Here is a 3,468-nt window from a genome sequence, read left to right as displayed (position 1 = left end):
CAGATTTCAGGGCGTCACCGCACACGCACGCAGCTAAACGACAAACTATATATATATATTTACGTTTCTTACCATCAACACTGGACCTAATGACTCACCATAACCCTTCCGCTTCGTTTAGTCCTCAAAAGGTCACTCTTTAAGAAGATTTACCACTTTCTTTTGAAACTTTCATCATGTCCCACTTTGTCTAAACGCAACATCAACAGTTTCACTTCCTACTTGAAAGACAAAGCAAAGTAATTATTGTCTAATCACTTCGAAAGTTATTTGATTGAATTCCTCATTTCACTTTGCACGTCTGCTTTTTTCTACTTTATGATGTCACAACTTCCGCAAAAACTAAACAACACATAATTACCTTAAAGGCACTGATACGTATATACCATAATATACAAAATAATAGGATTTATTAACGTTTAGCTGTAGCTTTGCATCACATCAATTGTACTTTGAACTGTATTATAATACATTCAGGTAAACTTTCTCGATAGACTTTCTATGAAGTAATTCAACCACTAGGGGGCGCCCATGTATAACTCTACATCATAATACAGTATAACTGTATTGTAGTATCAAGTATTTACACTTAAATGTATTAATGCATAATTTATAGAAAATACATAATGTGCAAAACGTCTTAAAGCCATCGATATCTATAATATTTAATACACCAAGACGTTCAATAAATTACACAATCTTTGCAAAATGTATTTAGGTAGTTTAACAAAAAAATAATAATCGTAGTATGTTGCATGGATTAAGTACACGTAGTGTCATTTACATCAGTGGTCCCCAACCACCGGGCCGCGGACCGATTGGTACCGGGCTGCACAAGAAAAAAAAAAAAATTGTATTATTTTTTTAAATTAAATCAACATAAAAAACACAATATATACATTATATATCAATATAGATCAATACAGTCTGCAGGGATACAGTCCGTAAGCACACATGATTGTATTTCTTTATGAAAAAATAAATAAATAAATAAATAAAAATCACCCCCTTCGGTCCGTGGGACAAATTTTCAAGCGTTGACCGGTCCGCAGCTACAACAATGTTGGGGACCACTGATTTACATGATTAAATTTGATTTAATTCTCAATAATTTTTTTGATTATAGCTAACAGCTAATAAAACACCACATTCACTGTCAAATTATTGTCATGAATTGTCAATCAATTTTCCACACATACACTATATTGCCAAAAGTATTTGGCCACCCATCCAAATAATCAGAATCAGGTGTCCTAATCACTTGGCCCGGCCACAGGTGTATAAAATCAAGCACTTAGGCATGGAGACTGTTTCTACAAACATTTGTGAAAGAATGGGCCGCTCTCGGGAGCTCAGTGATTTCCAGCGTGGAACTGTCATAGGGTGCCACCTGTGCAACAAATACAGTCGTGAAATTTCCTCGCTCCTAAATATTCCAAAGTCAACTGTAGGCTTTATTATAAGAAAATGGAAGAGTTTGGGAACAACAGCACCAAGTGGTAGGCCGGATGCTGAAGCGCATAGTGCGAAGAGGTCGCCGACTTTCTGCACAGTCAGTTGCTACAGAGCTCCAAACTTCATGTGACCTTCCAATTAACCCACGTACAGTACGCAGAGAGCTTCATGAAATGGGTTTCCATGGTCGAGCAGCTGTATCTAAGCCATACATCACCAATTCCAATACAAAGTGTCAGATGCAGTGGTGTAAAAAACGTCGCCTCTGGACTCTAGAGCAGTGGAGACACCTTTTCTGGAGTGATGAATCACGCTTTTCCATCTGGCAATCTGATGGACGAGTCTGGGTTTGGAGGTTGCCAGGAGAACGATACATTTCGGGCTGCATTGTGCCGAGTGTGAAATTTGGTGCAGGAGGAATTATGGTGTGGGGTTGTTTTCAAGACTAGGGCTTGGCCCCTTAGTTCCAGTGAAAGGAACTTTGAATGATCCAGGATACCAAAAATGTTGTCACGGCGCGGCCGCATTCCTCTGCGCGTGCTCCGCGCTTCAGCGTGCTTCCAGGCGCGCTCCTCTCTGCGGCACGCTCTCATGCATGCGCCCCTCCTCAGAGCGCTCACCAGCGCGCGCCTCCTCTGCCGTGGACGCGCTCCAGCACAGCGGTTCCAAATCAACAATCAACACACCTGAAGCTGATGACACGGCACACTATTTAGACCTCAGCCCTTGTGCTCACCCATCCTTGTCATTTTCCTTGTCCCCTCAGAATACCCTCTGTTGCCTTGGAAGTAAGCTGTGCGCCTCACTTCCCTGGACCCCCTCAGGATTCTGACTGCCTCCCTCGACCCTCGCTCTGGACACGGACCTCAGGACGCCTCTCTCCAGCCCCACGGACCCCCCGCTTGGATCACGGACCTTCTTCTGCCCAGCCCCTTTGGACTTGTTTGCCTTTTCCAACCAACACGCACATACAACAAACTCCTGGTAACATTTTCATTGTTGATACTTCACATAGCCCTGCTTCACACACATAGTAGCATACACACCCCACCGCATCATCATAGCTCAAAATAAACCTGTTGAGCTTTACATCTGCCTCTGTGCCGTCTCCTTCCCCACTGGTACCGTTACACGTTTTGGACAATTCCATGCTCCCAACCTTGTGGGAACAGTTCGAAGCGGGCCCCTTCCTCTTCCAACATGACTGTGCACCAGTGCACAAAGTAAGATCCATAAAAACATGGATGACACAGTCTGGTGTGGATGAACTTGACTGGCCTGCACAGAGTCCTGACCTGAACCCGATAGAACACCTTTGGGATGAATTAGAATGGAGACTGAGAGCCAGGCCTTCTCGACCAACATCAGTGTGTGACCTCACAAATGCGCTTTTGGAAGAATGGTGGAAAATTCCTATAAACACACTCCGCAACCTTGTGGACAGCCTTCCCAGAAGAGTTGAAGCTGTAATAGCTGCAAAAGGTGGACCAACATCATACTGAACCCTATGGGTTAGGAATGGGATGGCACTTCAAGTTCATATGTGAGTCAAGGCAGGTGGCCAAATACTTTTGGCAATATAGTGTATATTGAGCTGCACCTGTATATTTAGAAATATATATGCATGTAAATAATAATATGCAATTCTTAATATTTTTAACATGGATACTCTTTGACAGTTAAGCTGCCCGAAAAGCTCCACGAAAAGGTATAAAAAGGTGATCAAAATCAGAATAATCAGAATCAAATATTAGCAATATTGCTGAGTAACAAATAAGCTATGCTTCTTCCTACTCCTTTTCGCACATGTTGAATTTTGCAAATGAAAACGTGACATTTATCATCGTTTGTTCGCCATTATAATGGTTTAAGTTTATTTCGAACATGGGTACAGTTACAATATGATACGTCACATATTTCACATGTTTTCGTTCCTCCTTAAAACATGTCCGAAAAGATGTGGGAAGAAGCAAAATTTACTTAATCCTACCCCTTTTACAATTCATAGCAATT

This window comes from Entelurus aequoreus, linkage group LG03 (assembly GCF_033978785.1).
Source record: "Entelurus aequoreus isolate RoL-2023_Sb linkage group LG03, RoL_Eaeq_v1.1, whole genome shotgun sequence".
NCBI classification, from domain to species: Eukaryota; Metazoa; Chordata; class Actinopteri; order Syngnathiformes; family Syngnathidae; genus Entelurus; species Entelurus aequoreus.
The sequence above is the reverse complement of the archived record's forward strand: the minus strand, read 5'-3'. Positions refer to the sequence as shown.